This window comes from Phyllostomus hastatus, unplaced genomic scaffold, assembly GCF_019186645.2.
Source record: "Phyllostomus hastatus isolate PE091 unplaced genomic scaffold, TTU_PhHast_1.1 phas_scaffold_129, whole genome shotgun sequence".
Taxonomy (NCBI): domain Eukaryota; kingdom Metazoa; phylum Chordata; class Mammalia; order Chiroptera; family Phyllostomidae; genus Phyllostomus; species Phyllostomus hastatus.
In genome coordinates, this window is record NW_025334009.1 from 4,167,844 (window position 1) to 4,185,892 (window position 18,049).

Below are 18,049 nucleotides of genomic sequence, written 5' to 3' on the forward strand. Positions count from 1 at the left end.
GCCCCCTCCTCCTTCCCTATCTCCTCTTCCCCCTCCTGCTCCCCTCTCCTCCTGATCCTCCCCGTCTTTCTCCTTTCCCTCCTTGTCTTCCCTTTTCCGTCCTCTTCCTCCCCTCCTCCTCCTCACCCCTCTTTTTCTCCCTTACTTCTCTCCCTCCTCTTCCTCCCAACTCCTCTCCTTCCTCTAGTCCCCCCTGGCAGGGCCCCTCCCCCTCCCTCCCCTCCCAGCTGACTCCATCCTCTGGAGAAGGCTCTGGCCCTCTGACCCAGTGGCTGGTTGACTGCAGACGCAGGGCGGAGCGGGATGTCCAGGACCCTGCTGACCGGCCTTGGAGTGCTGGCCCCGGGGGCTTCCTGCAGGGGCTGGGCCGGCCGCTGGAGGCAGGAGACCCCAGCCTGGAGTCCAGTGGCTGCCGTCGTGGCAGGGCCCGCGGCCTCTCCTCTCTGTCTGGTCTCATTTGAAACACTGTGACCGTCTCGCTCCTCATCCCCACTCCTCTGGACCAGGGTTACCCTGGAGGTCACCGCCCCTGAGCCACCATCAACGATGCCCCTCGTGCCACCATCACTGTGGTTGACAACACCATCGCTTCCACCACCACCACCACCTGCAGCGCCGGCTTCCCACAGGGCCCCACCACCTCGGTCACCACCCCCCGCATGATCATCAGCATGGTCACTAAAGCAGAGCTGTAAGGGCTTGCCAAGACCCCAGGGTGCTGGGTTGGGAAGGAAAAAGACTCCGTGGATCTGTCCCTAGAGCCCCACTTACACACACAGAACAGGCCCAGGACGCGGAGGTCCTGGAAGGGGCGGGGAGCGGCAGCGAGCGGGAAGGGAGACGGAGCTGAGCCTGGCTGCACACGGCGGAGTGCCCAGTCTCCCCTAAACGACTCGAGGAGGCTGAGTAATCAATACAAATAAGAGCGGTTACGATCGCAGCAGTGGCTCTGCACTGCACCCCCGCCCTGCGTGCTGGGCTGAGCTGTGTGTGTGTGTGTGTGTGTGTACATACACACACACACACATATATATGGAAATTGTAATATATATATATATATATGTATATATGTATATGTATGGGAGGGAATTGTAGAGCCTCCCCCAATTTTGCCTTCCATTCTTCCATTTCGGGTGTCCAAAGGCCCCTGGAAGCCAGCCTCCGTGCCGGGTTCAGAGCCCTGCGTGCCAGGTTTCTGGTTATTCAGCCCTCGGCACTTTGCAGTCCTGCTGCGAAGCAGGCCTCGGCATCCCCGTTGCGCAGCTGAGCAAGAGGAGACTGGGAGGGGCTCTGGGCAGGTTCTGGGAGGGAAGGGCCAGGCCACGGGGCCCCACAGAGCCAAGTGCCCGCAGCCCAGACAGGTGCTCTGAGTTGGCCGTGGGCGCTGGAGCCCCACACAGCACTGACGGAGGTCAACAAGTCTTTACTGAGTGAATCAGAGAGCGAATCTCGGCAGCACCCGCTCCGAGGATCGGGGAGGGCCCTGGGGCCAAGAGCCAAGTGGCTAGGAGCCAACGTCCCACCCTACCACCCCACCCCTCTGGACTCGCTGGCCCCACCCGCCGTTCCCTTGACACCCAGGGTCCTTCTGTCTCCCCCTCCAAAAGCCACTCCCCCATGCTCCTGCACCTGAGAGCCACCCAGGATGCCCTGTGGAGTGGTCCCCCGGCCAGGCCTGCCCCTTGTCTGCCGGACACTCAGACCCCAGGCATGCTTCCTCCGCTCCCCCACGGCCCACCCCGGCACCAGTGCGGACATACAAGGTGGCAGGGGTGCAGTGATGGTTATGCCAGGTCTGGGCCCCTCACCGACCCAGCCTCTGGGGTCCCCCTCCTGGAGCCGCCCCCACCTCCCTCCCAGATGGCCTCTGGTGCCTACAAGGCAGCCCCCCCCGGCGTGACGCCCTGACTGTGCAGCCGTGGACCCACTGCTCTGCACCGGCGAGAGCCTCAGAGGTGCCCACAGCCCTGCAGGGGGTGGCCCAGTGGGGAAGGAATTGGCCCCTTTGTCTCAGCCCCCAGCCAGTGCTGACAGCAGGCAGGAGAGCTTTGGGGGTCTTCTCCACCTCCCCACCACCCCACCCTGGCCCTTTGGGCTGGTCCATGTTTTGTTTCTAGAATGCTCCTCCTGTCTTGTGTCTTTTCCTTCTGGCTCTTCCAGCTGTGCTGTGGGGACTGCGGCACAGCCCTGGGCCCTCTGGGGCCTGACCATCCTCTGTCTGTCCGCCCTGCGACCTCCATCCTCAGGTGGGTGGGGGGAAGCCCACCACACGGGGTAACTGGAGAGGGACAGCGCTGCTTTGGGCCTCTGCACCCAGAAGGCCCGGCTGCAGGGGCCCTCCATGCCCCTGGATGGAGGTGACGACTAAGCCAGCACCCCCCCCTCCGGCCCGGCCTCTGGGGAACCTGTTTCCCGGGCCTAGCAGGCTAAGCAAGCCCCGGCCCGCCCGGCCCCGGCGCTGCTGGCTCAGGTTTCCCCACTTTCTGGTTTTCTCATCTCCCCTGCCCCAAGCGCTGCCTGCTCCCCGGCCCAGCCCCCACCCGCCCTTGCCGGAACTGGATCCCAGAGAGGGGGAGTGTTGGAAGAGGGGCCAGGGCGGGGGCGCAGGGAGGCTGCTCCGGCAGCAGCACCGGGAGGGGGCGGGCATCGGGGAGTCACCAGCAGCCCCGAGCTGGAATGGGGGTCGGCTCCTCCCGCTCAGCCTTTTCCTGCCCAGCCAGCCCCAGGGGCTGGCTCTGAGCCGATCAAAACTGGAACGGCCCACCTCCCTGGCCGCTCCCCAGAGCTGCCTCTAGGCCTTTGCTGCTGCTGTCCCCTCCACCAGGAATGCCCTTCCCAGACTTCAGAGCCAGTGTAAACCCCACGCTTCCTCTAGACCGGGGCCCTCGGCCGCCTGCTTCGCCCGGGAACGCCGTCCCGTTCTGCACAAGGGCCTGGCCCCCCTTCTCCCGGCTGCCGCACCCCCAGACTCTTCCAGGAGCTCCTCCTGCCCATGTCTGAGCCCTTGCACATGCCGATCCCCTGCGCCCGGAACCTTCCCTATTCCCTTCTGGGGCCTCAGGCCTCTGGGAAGACATCACCCCCCAGAAAGCCAGTCCTATTGGCCCTGCCAGGAGTTTCCTTGGGCCCCTGCTGGTCCCGCTGCCCATGCCAGACCCTCCGGGATCCCATCCAGGGCCCGGGGCCCTCTGCACCCTCCCAGCTGGTTCCCACGTGGGCCTGTCCTACCGGCAGCTGCTCCTCATGAGTTGAGAGTGGACGAGAGCGGGACACGAGGATGTGACCCTCCCATGCCCACCCCCATCGTGTGTGTGTGTATTTGTACTTGGGGGTGACAGAGGTGGGGGTTGGGCAGGCCCAAGCTTGGCTGGCTGCCAAGTGACCCATGACCGTCAGCCAGCCTGAGCATGTCCTGTTTAGACAGGGGCTAGACAGCCGTCCCTCGCCCACTCGGGCCTGCCAGCCCCCGCTGGGGAGCCCGGGTCCCGGGCCTGGTGCTCAGTCCTTATCTGGGGGCGGAAAGGCCTCCTCCCCGAGTGGGGTGGGGCTTCCGGGTTTCCTTGGCGTGATGGCAGAGGCCCTGCGTCCAGTGCCTGGGGACCCCGGGCGCTGGGTGGGTGATGGGTGGACAGCCCCAGCGCCTGGGGCTCAGGTGGAGCCCAGCTGAGGAGACAGGTCCGTGTAGGAAACACTGGGATCTGGAGCCCAGCCTGGGGGCCCCCTCCAGCAACTTGTTGGCCTCTCGCGAGTGAGCTGGGGCAGCTCCAGCTTCCAGCTTCTCGGGCCAAAAAGCCAAGAATTGGCCTGGACTCTCCCACTCGCAAGTGCATCCAAACCATCAGCAAATGCTTTCAACTTTACCTTCAAAATATACAAAGGATCCGATGACCAGTTCCTGGCCAGCAGCTCTGCAGCCACGGGCAACGAAGCCTCGTCCCTCGCAGGGTGCCGGAGCCTCCCCGCCGGATGCCCCGCTGCTCCCGCAGACGCCGCGGTCTCGTCCATCGGGGTCAGGGGGGTGCTGTTAAAGTGGAGGCCAGGTCATGCCTCTCTCTTGCCCACAGCTCCCAAAGGCTCCTACTTCACTGAGAGTCAAAGCCAAGTCCTTACAGTGGCTGCCCACCCCCCCGGCCCCCTGCCCACCCGAGGACACCTGCCCTCCGCTCTGGGCTGCATCCTCCCCTCTCTCCCTCCTGCACCAGGCCCACGCCAGCCTCAGGGCTCCCGCTGACTGAATGGGCGGGGCCTCAGCCCAGGGCCCCTCTGTCCTCTGATGACGGTGTGGGGGGACGGGGGGCAGTCTGGGAGCTGCTTTCTCCGGGAGGAGCAGAGTCGTGTGCCCATCTGCTGTTATCTCCGCTACCTAAGGGCCGGGCTGATCACAGAGCGTCTGGCGCTGCAGCAGCAGGGACTCAGGGTAGACTTGGCCTTGAGTGAAAAGGCGGTACAGCTCCAGGGGTGAGCCCCCCAGGGGCAGACGTGCACCTCGGGGCTCGGCGAGGCCTGGGCAGCCCCCGCACGAGCGGACTGTGACGGGCTCGGATCCCGTGGGGCCCCTGGCGGCCTCCCAGGCCCACATCTGCCGCGCACACCCCTGCCTGTGTCTGTGTGGCCGCGGTCCTGGGGGAGGGGCCCAAGGACGGTCCTGCAGCCAGGCCTGCGAGCTGGGATCTGGACTCACTTAGTTCCAAATGACTGGGGAATGTCCCTTCCGTGACAGCCGAGGAGCGGCTTCCCCTGGTCCCCCGCTACACACAGGGAAGTGGGCCCAGATGAAGGCGACCCCCCGGGAGGGCGCGGGCTGGCAGGCAGACCGGGGTCCTGGTCCTCTTCCCGAAGCTGGGCTCCAGCCTCCCCCCAAGGGAGGGCTGTGACAGGAGGTCACTGTCTACATGCTCAGACCAGAGAGCGAGGCCCAGAGCGTCCTGTTTCGGTCTCCACGACCTCGCGCCAGACACAGAGGACGGGGGGCCCGCCGGGCCGTGAGGCTTCTGCGAAGCAGCAGCATTGCACAGCCCGGAGACGGGCTCCTTGCAGAGACACCCCCGCCAGCTCGTGGCCCCAGTGCCTGGGAGGAGGGTCGGGCAGCAGGGCTCACGCCAGGCGGCGTGAGGCTGGGCCTGCCTTGGCCAGCCCAGTGCCAGCCGAGCACGTCATCCGGCTGACCAGCCTCTTCGCTCCCTGGGCCGCAGTGGACAAGGCAGCACAGCCCAGCCCGGGCTCCCTAACCCAGGACGGGGTGCCTTCCTGTCTGATCGGGGTTTGATTTCCAAACAGAGCTGGACAGAGCTGCTCCCCGGGCCATCCCTGGCCCCTGACCCCGCACCCAGGGACCGTGGCCGCCACCCGAGCTCTCTGTGGGGTCCTAGGAAGGATCCGGCCTCTGGCTCACCTTGGCGGGACCATCACTGGGAGCCCATTCACCAGACGGGAATCCCACGGCCTTAAAGAGGAGCAGCCTGGGCAGCCTCGTCTGGGCATTCCAGACTGGGGCCCCCTTGAGTGTTGGGGGGCAGCTGCTGACTGAGAGGAAGCGAGGACTGGCTGGAGGGTAACGAGGTGCAGCACAGTCTGATCTGATCTGATTTGAGATTGTAAAGGACTCTCTGGCTCCCGAGGGGCCACAGAGGAAGCTACGGGCATTCAGGAGAGGAGAGGAGAGGAGAGGCCTGGGCTGGTCCCTGGGGGCGCCACCGAGTATCTTCCAAATCAGCCGGGGGTCCCCTCATCTCTCCGCTGAAGCCCATGCATTAGGTCTGACCAGAGATTTGGGGGTAGGGAGAGAGCCCTCGTCCTTGGTCCCCACACACCCCGCACGTGGCCTGGCTGGCTGGCTGGCCTCCCTGCCCCCTCTCCTGAGAGGGTGGTTGAAGCTTTAATCCGAGGACAAGTTTCTGCAAAGCTCCTATTAGCTACAGGAAGGAGCGGGGACCAGCCTAGATGGAGGGATAAGGGAGGGGGAGGGGGAGAGGGAGGGAGGGGGCAAGGCCTGCAAAAGAGATATCGGGAATCTGCACCCCCCCTCTGGCCCGTCTCCAGCACCCCCAGGCTAACTCTGAGGGTGCCTTGCTCTGGCCACCCTGAAGGATGCCCTTGCGTGTGCACGGCCGGCCAGAGCACCTACTCTGTGCCGCCTCCACTTCCATCACGGTCACACAGGTGGTTCCCTCGGCTTTCCATCTCAGCCTGCATCTGTGTGCCCAGCGGGCTGTGGCACAGCCCCTCCCTCCACGTCACCCCGCCCCAGCAGCCGAATCAGTGCCTCCCGGCCAAGGACATCTGCCCCAGCCTGAGAGGAATCCGAATTTCTTGGGGGCCCAAAGATGAGATCTCAGGCAGCATCCCAAGGCCCTGGGACAACACAGGCCCTCGGGAAGCCCGATTTCCCAGCCAAGGCTCTGGTGGGGCCCGGCTCCCCGGGAGGGGCCCGGCAGGGCTGGCTGAGGCCTGTTCTCCGAATAACGCTGGTGTTCGTGCTGGAGTTAGTCACCCGCAGAAGGGGCCCGGACCTCGGGCTTGCTCGGGGCTCGGGTTCTGCAGCCTGGGCTGTACAGGGTGTTCCAGGCTGAGTCCGCATTGTCCTAGGGCCGTCCGTTGGGGAAGGGGCCCAGGAGGGGGTAAGGGCTGAGCTGGAGAGGGGCACAGGCGTGGTCCCCACCAGCCGGAGTCTGAGAGCAGCTCTGTGTTCAGTCGTGAGCACCAGCCCCCTGCCCACCTGAATGGGGTGTGGGGGGGTGCCAGTTCCTGCTCCCTCTGTGTCTTGTTGACCAAGGGCTCTGACCACCCCGCCATGGATGAGGCTGTGTGTCCTGTGGGTCCCGGGCTCTAGAGAACTCACCCCACAGGTCCCCAGAGTGGGATCGTCACACCTTCCAATGCCAGGGACCCCCCACCCCCTACCAGGCCAGACCATTTGGCAAAAGGGGAGAGCAAAGCGTGAGTGCCCTAAAAGTCGGAGTCAAAACGAGCAAAACGCCGCCTGCTGGCTAAGGGACCAGGGGGGGTCCTGCAGGGGCTCCCAGACACACCTCAGTGGCAGGAGCCGCTCCCCAGGGCCTGCGTGGCTCCTTGGGTCCTGGGAGGGACCCTGCAGGGTCCCCACGGGGCTGCAGACTCATCACCCGACCAGCACGTGGTTCTCAAGCCCTCGCCCAGGCCAGTCTCCCACTCGTCTCTGTCTCCCTGGGCTGGCTCTCTGGGTCTCCCTGGGCTGGCTCAAACGTTGTCCCCCACCCCCAAAGGTCTCCCCAGTTATCCAGCTAGTCTCTGTCCCCTGAGCTTCTGGGGGAAAGCCCTCTCTCTGCCTTTCGTCTCATTCATTCATTCACTCACTCACTCATTCATGCTTCACTGTCATTCATTTCGCAGACAGCACATGCGCCCAGCCCTATGCCAGGCACTGGGCGGCAGAGGCCAGCGCCACCACGCCTCGCCCTCGTTCTGGACCATGAACTCCGGAGGGTCTGGTGGAGTCTCCCCTGGGCGAAGGGTTCGCACTGGCTCTGGGAGGACAGTGGCATGGGCCGGCCTGCCACTGGGCCCCTGCTCACTGGGTGAGGAGGGACGCCACCAAGTCCCCACCCCCGTAAGGTCTGAAACCTCAGCAGCATCGCCTCTGAGAAGTGGAAGGACAGGCTGACAGGCCTGGGACTGAGGGCTGGGGTCACCTCGAGAGACCTTAGTGGCACAGGGCAGAGAGTTCAAGTCCTTGCAGGGCCCAGGCCCCTCCTGGCCCCAACCCCTCGGAGAGGCCTCAGGAGGGCTGGGAGCTGGGCCCCGGGCAGGGAAGGGCCTGGCACCTACCGAAGCGTCTACGTAAGTGTGGAGACCGGGAGAGTCTGGCTGTGGCGGACTGTGCCCTGCCACTCTGGTCCTGCGGTCCAAGGCGCTGCTAGGGCTTCTGCTGGAGCAGGATCTTGGCCACCGCGGGCAGGGCCACAGAGCAGTCTGACCTCGCTGTGCCTCTCTCTACCCGCCCAAACCTCCAGGTCTGGTGCTCATGCAGGCACGGCAGGGTCGCGAGACCCCGCCCAGAACCCCTCCAACCCACGCCTGGAGGCCAGGCTCTCGCCCCACTGTGTGCCCCACTGTGTGTGTGCTCAGCCCGTTCTCTGCACCCCAGTTTCCTCATCTGTGACCGGAGAACAAGTCCCTCCCGCCCAGGGGCTGGGGGCGGGGGGCATGAAACAAGTCACCAGGAGAGAGCAGATCGCTAGGAGCCAAGCGCAGGGCGCACTCCGCCTGTGTCGCCTTTGTTGTGCCTCCTTGTCCCTCCCCAGGGGCTGACGGACACCGACGCCATCACCAGGGACACCAGGGCCATCACCAGGGCACCAGGGACACCAGGGCTCGCCTGACTCGCTCTGCCACCTGCTGGGGCCCCAGGAGAAAGAGGGCAGGCGTTCGCCTCGTCGTCGTCCAGCTGAAGGGCCCACCCAGGACGGGGCAGCCTTGACCCGAGATCCTGCCGCACCGCCTCTGCCCGTGAGGCACGGCGGCCCCACCGCGGCCCCACCGTCGCCTCCACCGGCAAAGGCGACCTCACTGTTGTCGTCACCCAGCGGGCCCTCGTGGGGTTGCCGCGGCAGTGCGGCACTAGCGAAGCAGGACACACGCCGGCATCCCTCCGGAAGAAGCCGACCAACGCCACCGCAGCCGGAGCCCTCTGTCCAGTCCCCCGCCCCCCGCACATGTGCGGACGGGGGGCGTGGGAGTCTGCGGGGCAGGGGATGAGGCTGCTGGCCGGCCCCCAGGTCAGCGGGGAGGAGTCCTGGCAGGTGCTCGGAGGGCGCCCGAAGGACCGGGAGAGTGGCTCGGGGAAGGCTGTGCAGGGGAGGTGGCACTGCCACGGGCCTTCAAGGGCCAATTAGAGGCCGGCTGGCTGCAGGGAGGGCCTGAGCTGGAGCCCCCCGGGCAGGACCCATCAGGGTGCGTCCTGAGGCGGGACTGGGGAGCTGCTGGAGCAGGGTGGGCAGGGTGGGACAGCGTCTGAATGTACTAGACACCAACACGGGGGCGAGGGCAAGGGGGCAGGTGGGGGGCAGAGGGGCAGGGTCGCTCCATTTTGACTGACACTGAAGAGCTCGGAGCTGCCGGGCGCAGAGGCAGGGGTGGGCCCAGGAGCAGCCCGGGGGAGGCCCCACGGGAGGAAGGGGCCAAGAGAGGGGTGGCCACAGGCCCCGGGCAGCTGGCGAGTCCGGTGGAAGGGGAAGCAGAGGTCTGAGGAACCGGGTCATCTCTGCCCAGGGACTGGGTGTGGGGATCCTGGGCCACCCAAAGCTGGCTTTGAGGTGCCACCAGGTGCCCCCGCCCTGCCTCCCAGAGCCTCCAAACCCTCTCAGGCCTCTGGTCGCTGTCCCCTCCCCAGGCGTGCAGACTTGGCAGGGCCTCCCTGCCCCGGGAGGGTCCAGGCTGCCCTCTTCTCCTGGTGAGAGCCCCCCATGCCGCCCCCTCTCCGGCTCTCTGTGCACTGACGGTGGTCCTGTGCCGCCCAGGCCCCGCCGGGGGGACCCCCTGTCCCAGGGGTTGGCTGGACCAGGTTGGGAAGGGATGGGGAGGGGTGCGGAGGGGGCCCCGTGGAGGACGCCCAGGCTGTCTCCCCCAGGGGTTGTCTGGGTGTCAGGCCGGGCTCTCGGCCGCCCTGCCCCCGCCAGGTGTGGGGCTTCCGGCAGCTCAGAGGCCCCTTTGTCCCTTATCTCCTCTGCCTCCGCGGCGGCGGGATCCAGATAAGCGTCCCCCACCTGGGGGAGTCGGGGCTGAAATTCCAGCCCAGCGGCCCGTTCCCCCGCCTGGGGGTCCGAGCCCGCCAGCTGCTCACTTTCCCCAGAACCCGCCCGGAGCGTGCAGCCCACCTTGCAGCCCCTCAGCTGTACGTCTCCCCAGGACCCCCCACCCCACGGTCCCTCGGACGCCCCTGCCCCTCCCCCCTGTGGTTGACAGCGGCCCCCTCCGAGGCCCCGCCCCTCCCGGCTCTGCATGGCCCGGGTGGGGGTGTGCTGACGGCCCTAACCTACCAGTGGGAGCCAGAAGCCGAGGAGCTGACCTCTGGGTGATCCCAGAGACCCCCCAGGCCACCCCCAGACACAGATCCCCGAGCTTCCCGGACCACCCCTCTCAGGGGCCCCGTCCCCACCTCCCAGGCCCACGGAGCCTCTCTTCTTCCCTGGCTCCCCCTCCCCCCTCATTAAGCCTCCTAAACCCGCCAGCTCCCTGAAGCAGGAAATTGCATTCTGCCAAGATTAAATGGACTTGAACGCCCTGCCTCTGCCCGCCAGGGAGGGGAGCCGAAAGGAGCCAAGTTTGCTGGGGGTGGGGGCCGGGAACTGCTGGTTGAGGGGGGGGTTCCTGAAAGGTGGGGTACTGAAAGATGGGGAGGGGGCTCCGTGACGGCAGAGGGGTGAGGACAGGGACCCGGGAGGCTGCGGACTGCTGATAGCCCCCTCCCCCGCCTGGGAAGGGGACCAGCGAGAGGAAGCTGCTCCGTGGGGGTGGGCACGGTCTGATTGGGTGGGGGCGGGGGAGGGATGGCGATTGGGAGGTGAGAGGGATGCCTGTCAGGTGGAGACCCAACAGACAGGAAATGGGAAATGAACCTGGGGGGCGGGGCACGCCTCGAGTTTTGGAGTGCCAGGGGGAGGGGCTGGCACAACTCACCCCCCCCCCCACTGGCCCAGGTCTCTTAGCAAGGTCAGGGCTGTTAGGGACCCCTGTGGGCCCTTGCCCTGGGTCCTTGGGGAGCCCGGTGCAGTCTCTAAAGGCACCGAGGACCCCGGCCCCACCCCTATGCCGCAGGCAAACTGGAGGCATGAGGCAGGGGGGTCCCGGGCAGTGAGGGCCCAGAGCTTGTGTCCCCAGGAGCCCCACCGCCCACAGAGGCCTGTGCTCCTTGCCCGTGGGGCTGAGAGCTCCGGGAGGGGACACCACCTCCGGGCAGGCCACACATGGTCCCCAGGTCCTGGCAGCACATCGCCCGGCCCCATTGCCCGGCAGCTGCTCCTCCTCCCAGGTCCCAGGGCCGGAGGTCAGGGACTTGGGGGAAGGTCGCGCCCACCCCTTCTTCCCCAGGTGGGCAGGGGCAGGGACGGCTGGACTGAGTGTGGGTCTCAGACAGGAAGTTCACGCCCGGGCCAGCCTGGCACAGAGTCGGGCGCTGGGCTGGAGGAACAGGAAGGACAGCCGGCGCAGACTGGTCGCCATCACCCCCGGGGCGCTCCCCCGGGGAGCCGGGACTGCGGGCAGCCATGTTTACGAGCCCCACTGTGTGCCAGCCTGTCCGCGGCCTTGGGGCAGCGGTGGGCACTGGGGAGGGTGGCCCAGCCTGATCGGTGCGGTATCATGGAAGGCCCCGTGAGACGTCTTCTTGGAGGGAAGTAGAGGCCATTCGTGTGCCAGGAGGAGAAGACAGGCCGTCTGGGGCGGCAGCGGTCAGCCACGCTGAGGGGCTGGAGGCCCACGTGGCCATCGTGGTCATCGGCAGCCTGGGGCAGTGGACGGCTGTGGGAACCCCGTGAACTCCGGAGCAGGGCAGGGGGAGGCCACCCCACCCCCACCCTCGCTGAGCCGGGCGCTCGGATGTCCGCACCCATTTCAGGCAACCTGAGCCCGGTGGGCGGTTTCCTAGGATGGAGGCTGGTGAGAAACGGCTCCATCTGCGTCCCTGGGGGGGTGAGACAGGTGTGCCCCCCGTTGGTGCGCTGGCAGTCACCCAGCAGGCCCCAGGGGAGACACACTGGTCCCCGAGAACAGGGTGCCTGCCATCAGGACAGCTGTGCCGGGCCCGCTGGGAAGGGGCACACCTGAGTCCAGATAAGGCTGAGGCGACAAGGAGCCCCACAGCCTGCCCCCCCAGTGCCCCTGGCTGGACTGCTCCCCGGTCACTCCCTGGTTGGTCCTCAGTCTGCAGGCCGACCAGTGGGGCCAGCTGCCCGTGAGATCTGAGCTGGCCTGTCCTTCAGGTCACTGACGAGCAGTGACCCGAGGCCCTGCCACCGCCTTGTCCTGGCTCCACATCCCCAGGCTAACCATTGTGGGCCAGAGGTCCCTGCCCCCGGGCTCCCCTCTGCCCTCCCCTGCCCTCCCACCCACCGCGCCCCGCCGGGATCTGCTGTCACGGAGAACCTGCGGACAGCCCCGGCCAGGGGGCCCTGCAGGGTGCTGACCCGCCTGCACTCCAGGCTGCAGCCGCAGACTCCCGGCCTGGCTGGCCAGCCCGGCCCAGCTCAGGGGCCTCTCCTGAGGAAGCCACGCTGGCCCCTCCTCCGTAGTGACTCACGGCCCTGTGGCCTCTGTCCCAGGCAGCCCCCTCTATGGGACTGTGCGCTCCCGGCCAGTGGGCCCGTCACACCTGGTCCTCAGGCCCTGGCGGCAGCACCGGGCAGCCACTCGGCCAGCTGAGGAGGGCGTGACCACTACAGAGTCCCGGTACATTTCCAAGGCTTCGGGGCACGTCTGTGGCCTGGGCCGTGGGACAGCTGACTGACCCCCTCTGCCCTGGGCGGGGTGGGGGGCGGTGGCTCGGGAGGGTGCAGGCATCAGGCAGAGGTGCTTTCTGTCGGCACAGAGCTCAGAACCATCCTGGAGGCCAGGCCAGGGGCTGGGGGAACAGGTGCCTGCTCCCGGGCCCCAGGCACTCGAGAGGAACTGGAAATGGACCTGCCGTCCTGGCGTCACAGCGACGGGAGAGGGAGGGCTGTCCCCGTCCGGGGCCAGGCCGGGGCCTCCCTTCCGGCACTGTCATCAGGTGGGTGGGGTGGGAGGGCTTCCTAAGCGTCTAAAGCCCACCTGCTCAGCCAGCAGTGGGGACCACCTCAATGACACCCAGCGCTCCCCGCCCCCTCGGCTCTGATCGGCCCCCTGCCCTTGTTTCGGGGTCACCTGAGCTGCCGACAGGGCAATTTATATCCTTCACTCAGTGGCCCCGCCGGTCCCACCCCTGCGCGTGGTCTGCCGGCCTTGGCTCTACCCGGGGGGAACCGGGCTCTTGACTCGCCTGCCAGGAGGCCCAGTCAACCACACCTTCTCCTCGACCGCGGCTGCCACCGGGGCCCGGGGCCCTGCCCCCACCATGCTGTGCCCCGGCCTGGGCATCGCCCCACCCCCCAGACCAGCTCCCAGGGCTGTGGGGCACATCCTGGGCTGTGGCGTTTCCATTGGGCCCCCTGCTCCTTCTGAAACTTGGGGGCCTCCCAGCTCCAGAGCAGGAATGCTCGCCCCTTGCCCGGCCCACACCCCGGCCCTGGCCTGGCACATCTCTCAGCCCGCAAACGGTTGCTGGCATTTCTTCAGTTTCTCTTTCAAGTGGCCCCCGGGGAGGCAGCCTTCTGGGCCCCGACGCCTGGTCCTGCAGCCCCGAGAACCCCTCCACCGAGACCGAGTGGTGCGCCGCTTCCTGCCCCTCGGGACCCAGCCGCCACGGGAGGATCCCACCCGTGGGTCGGAGGCCGCTCCCTGCAGGGCGTGCACGCACGGGGTGTGGGGGCCGGGGGCTGGCTCTTCGCCCGGAGCAGAAGAGGTGGCCAGTGCCTGGGCCCCCAGGGGTCCCAGGACGAGGTGGGCTCCAGGCCCGTGCCCACCCTCGTTCTCCTCAGAGGAAGGTTCGGACCGGCCCTGCCCTTCCGGCCCCCTCTCATAGGCACCACCCCCACACCGACGCTGACAGGCCTGAGCCGCCAGGGCCGGCAGGACCTGCTCGGTGCCCGCCGATGCCAAGCCCCAGCAGCGGCTCACAGCCCAGGAGGTCCCCCGGTGCCCGCCACACCCAGGGGAGGGCTGCCTTGCTGGATCCCCAGTCGGGGTTACAGGTTCGGTCCCTGGCCAGTCGGGCCTGTGAGAAGCAATCAGTCCATGCTTCTCTCTCAAGTGGACGCTTCTCTCCCTCTCTTTCTCCCTCTGTTCCCTTCCCTCTAAAAAATAAATAAACAAAAGCTCTGGCTGGCGTAGCTCAGTGGATTGAGCACAGGCTGCGAACCAAAGCATCGCAGGTTCGATTCCCAGTCAGGGCACATGCCTGGGGTGCAGGCCACGGCCCCCAGCAACTGCACATTGATGTTTCTCTCTCTCTCTTTCTCCCTCCCTTCCCTCTCTAAAAATAAATAAATAAAATCTTAATAAATAAATAAATAAACAAAATCTTTAATTAAAAGTAAAACAAAAAGCCTCCTGCAGGCCCCGGGGGCCAGGGGTTGCTGGGGGAGAGCAGGGCTGGCCGTCCCGTCCCATCCCTGCAGCCCACAGCCCCGGGACAGGGCCGGGCAGCGAAGAGGAGGCACCGGGGAGCCGAGCAGAGCGGTTCCCAGGCACCTGCCGGCTGAGCCCGGGGAAGGCTCGGGGGCCAGGGCGCCCCCGACAGGACACCCCAGTCTCACTGGGGCGTGCCTGGGGCTGCTCTGGTCTGGGAGTCCGGTGGGGGGGGAGCAGGGGCAGAAAGCAAGGTGAGTTGGGGGTGGGGGATGTCCACAGCCTCCTTCCTCCCGTGCCCCCAGGCTCCCCCCTACGCCCTCCCAGAGGTCTCCCCTCCGCAGCTCAGCTCTCGGGCGGGCCGGCAGGAGAACAGGAAGGGGGTGACCGTGCCCGCCATCAAGAACCCTGTGGCTTTGTCTGGGCCGGCGGGGCCTCGGGGCCTACAGGGCTGGTCGGACTAACAGCTCACGAGAGTGTCAAACAGAGACTTTGTCCCCCTGCACGGGGGCCGCGGAGCCAGGCGGTCCGGCACCTGTGGACCCGACGTGTGGGCCGTGGGGGCAGAGTGGGCGGGGGCTGCTACAGAACAGAGGGGACGGGGCAGGGGCAGGGCCACGTTGACCCAGACAACCCGTAGCGCTCTGGGACTCCCCTGCCTCAGGTGAGGGCGATGCAGGAGTGGGCGGGGTCTCACACAGCCTCGGCTCCAAGTGTGGGGGGTTTCTCTGCAGCCCCCCAAGGCTGGCCTGCCCACCTGTGTCCCCAGAAGGGCTACTGCTCTGGGGTCTTGGCCCTTGAGCCCCAGGGACAGGGAAGCTGGGGGTGACTTCCCCTCCGGTCTTGGCGCCCGCCTGAGGGCCAGCCGGCTGCCCTCAGGGAGGCGTCCGCCCGTCTGTCTGCCCTGGGCTGTGCGTGCCTCTTCTCTCAGCCAGGAGGAGGTGGCGGCGGTGGCAGGGAGGGGTGTCGGGCCTCATGAATTTACGGTGACCAGACTAACAATGCTGGTGCCTGTGAGGACCCTAGAGGGGAGCGGGCGTCCGGTACTGGACAGTGCCTGCACCCCCTTCCGTCCATCCCCAGACACCTCCTACCCAAGCCCCGCCAGCCCGGGTCCCAGCAAGCTAAGCTCCTTAGCCCAGGACACAGTCTAGACGACATCTGCCCCCTATTGTCCACGGTGCCTTGAGACCCTCGGATGAGCCCTGGGGACCCGGCGGGGAGGCGGGGAGGGTCCCCGCCGACGCCCTACATGGGCGCCCAGGCTTCCGCGGCGCACGGGCCACCGCCTCTCCGGCCACTCAGAGCACTCATCCCATCACTGTGACCCTGGGCCCGGAGGGGGGCAGGGAGGAGGCTCCCCTGTTCTCCGGGGTGCAGTCGGGGCGAAGGAGTCGGGAGGAATGGGGCCTGAGTCCGAGTCTTCCCACCAGACACTCCACCTCTGGCTGGTGGCGGTGGTCCGCCCCCACCCCAGCCTCCTAAGATTCAGAGAAGAAAAAGGAAGAATGAGGTGTCTGAGGATGAGGATTGAGGGGTGGAAATTACCTCAACTGAATTTTAAAAACCCCTGGCTGGTTGCCATGGTAACAGAAAGGTGCATCCCATTGCCATGGCAACAAGCAAACACCGAGGCCTGCTGCTGGGATTGGGGATTTGGGATGTGGCCGGAGGGGGTGGTCGGAGGAGGCTGGGCCTGGGATATAGTGGTTGTGTGTGTGTTGGGGGGAGGCTACGAAGCCTAGCACCCCACATCTCCACCCTCCCAGGGGCCAGAAGTCCAGGCTGGGCGCCCCGCCTGCCCCCAGCAGTGGCGTCGGAGCAGCAAGATGGTTGGGAGTCCTCCCCTGGCCCCCACCTGTCTCCCAGGTCTCCAGCCTCGGAGCCCCGAGGGGAACCGGAGTCTGCTTAACTGTGCGCCGCACTGGGCAGAGCCTGGGGCTTGGAGACCATCCAGGTGGCTCCGGACCTCGGAGAGCAGCAGCCTGGGAGTCACGCCGGTCACGGGTCCCGAAAAAGAAAAGTGGCCGGGACCAGCTCTCCGAGGCCCGGAGGACAACGGTGACACGCCCTGAGGGTAGCTACACCCTCAGAAGGTGACCACTGCACACGGCCGCGGAAGGCTCCACAGGGGGCAGCCTCCCCTCCGAGGCCTGGCCTCCAGGACTCCGGACGGAGCAGCGGCCCGGGGCCAGAGGGAGGGCCAGGGAGGGGCAGGGAGGCCCCCCATGCTGCCCCCAGCAGCCATGCTCTCAGCAAGCCCGGGCGGCCTGGCCCACAGAAGCGCCGGCCACATTCCACAGGTCCTGGCGCAGGGACCCACTTATGGACCATCGGTCTCTACTGACCCTGCCGGGTCCGCAGGCTCCAGGGACACTCTGCCTGGACACTGAGGCTCACTGGCCCTGGGGCCTGACCTCCGCCCTCAGCGTCGGCCTCCGGGGCTCCCAGCGACGCCGGAAGATGCTCAGCAGACACACCTGGGAGCCCCTTGGCTCCGGAGGCTCGGGCTCTTCCATCAGCGCGTCAGTGCAGCCGAGGCGGCGAGGCTCCTGAGTGCGGGCTGCCCACGGCCGCGGAGACCCCACGTGCTGCGTGTGCATGGGCCCACGCAGGGCAGTCCGCAGAGCGGGCGTCCACCTCCCCGACCTGCCAGCCCCAGGCAGGCCTGTGACGTAGAGTCTGGACCTGCCAGAGTGCGGCCCAGCGCAGAGCTCCTGGGACCCGCAGCGCCAGGGAGGCTGCCCGGGGTGGGCAGAGACAGGGGCCCGTTGGTCCAGGGGGAAAGCAGCCCCCCAGGCACGTGAGAGAAGCCCCCTGGCTGCGGAAGGAAGGAAGTGAGGCAGATCCCGGGCACTCTGACGCCTCCCGCCCCCTTCGAGGCTCGGTCTTGGCGGCCCTCCCGCGAGCACGCCCACCCCTGGGCACGTGGGCCCAGGGGCCCACGCAGGGGCTGCAGGCAGGGTCCGGCTCCACTTCCCCCAAGGTGGCCGACCCCTCCTCGGGGCAGGGGCCTGGGAGCTGCGTCGGCCCCTGCAGCCTCAGCTGCTCTGTGGCCCACGGGAGCACCTGGGAGGCACGCCCGCAGCCCACCGAGCCCTGCGAGGAGGACCCCAGCCCTGCCAGCCCGTCAGCCTCCAGCTCGCACCAGAGAGAGGGCCTAGTGGTCTTCCCGTCAGAGGGCTCGGGCTGGCGCCAGAGAGCCTGGGGAGACAAAGGTGTGGGGCCCGGGAGGCAGAAGCCAGAGCAGGCAGTGGGGCTCCGCCCCCAGACCCCCCTGGGCTGCCCCGCCCTCTCGCCAGCAGCCCTGAGCCGGGTTTGGCAGAGCTGGGCTGCCTGCTCTGGGGGGGCTGCACCCTGTGGGCGACCCATGGATCACACCCCCCGCAGGAACACAGCAGTTGGCTACTCTGGCCCTGGAGCAGGCAGGAAATACGTCCCACATGCAGTGTCCCCAGTACAGGGCCTGCCAGGGCCAGGCACAGCGGCCTTGGCCAGTGTCGCCCCTCGGAGGCTGCCCCCCGCTCAGCTCCCACTCCCGAGCCTCGGCCCTCCCAGCCCCTCACTGGTGCAAGCCGGGCAGCCGACCCACCCGGTCAGGCCCGCCCCTATCCGTATCCGTCCAGGACCCGAGACCCAGCTCTGCCCCCAGAAATGCAAGCCTCCTGGTCTTGACCCTGGCTGTCCTGCAGGCGCCCAGCACGAAGGTTGGGGCTGGGGCCCGGCAGATCCGGCCTATCTTGTCATTAATATTTATCAGGCCTCGGGGGCCCGAGCCTGCAGCTGGCTTGGGGCTGCGGGTGGGAGTGGGCAGAGGCCTCAGAAGGGTCTCAAAGCCCTTCCCTAATGAGGGTGTGGTGAGGGGACAGGGCCA